Source organism: Dysidea avara, chromosome 10, assembly GCF_963678975.1.
Source record: "Dysidea avara chromosome 10, odDysAvar1.4, whole genome shotgun sequence".
Taxonomy (NCBI): domain Eukaryota; kingdom Metazoa; phylum Porifera; class Demospongiae; order Dictyoceratida; family Dysideidae; genus Dysidea; species Dysidea avara.
In genome coordinates this window covers 1,143,246-1,144,236 of record NC_089281.1, presented here as the reverse complement: position 1 = coordinate 1,144,236, position 991 = coordinate 1,143,246, and positions in this window count along the sequence as shown.

Here is a 991-nt window from a genome sequence, read left to right as displayed (position 1 = left end):
CTGGAACTAGGGGGGTCTGGGGGCATGCCCCCCCCAGGAAATTTTTGAAAAATAGATGCCAAAATACTGCAATTTTGAGACATTTCCACATAAAATTCATAATATTTTCTGCCTGTAGATATTTTATATACTGCCTTTAGATTATAGGTATGGCTCTCTGAAGCATTTTGTTAATGGAAAAGTTTGGGTAGGTACAGACAACCAAGTACATGATGCACCCCTCTCACAATTGTACAACACTGAATAGGTGCATGCTAGAATAATAATGTTGAAAGTGGAAAATTTTGAAATTTAAACAATATAAGATTGAATCTGAGAGCATTTTCAATGGAAATTGCATAGTTGAATTAAGTATTGCCATACATATTAACTACACAAGTAGATGAATGAAGCCCTTTAAACAGACCAATGCACTTCATTGTATGTATAGGTGCAGGCAGATTTGGAAAAATTCCATAACAGAACAAACTATATGCTTCCAGTGAATGTTCTATTAGAGTAGTTAGCTGACTGCTCTATTAGAGTATCTCGATCTTGTACACCTCCAATGCTGATCCGGGTCCTTGTTGCATAAACTTTAGCATAAATCCACTGATAATGCCTTGGAAAGATGTTTATAAGATGGTTTTATGAGTATTTGTATTATTAGTGATCATATAATTATGCTAAGACAAAATTTCATTATAATACTCAGCATATTGATCAAGTAAAGCCTAATAGTGAAGGGGGGGGGGCTTCAGCCCCCAAAGTCCCCCCCCCCCCCCCCCTGGATCCGCCCCTGCATACTTCAGTCAACAGGGTAGCAGTTAAATCTCTGATCTCAAAGTATCGATTTTTTTTCTTCGTTTTTTTACCTCGATCCTTCTTCGTCTTTTCGCACACTTGCAAAATTGCTATAAAACGCAAACGCATACTCCCATCGCCTTGAAATTTGGTACACCGAAAGGGAGTCCAACGGCGAATCCCAGTATCAAATTTGGTGCAAATCCGA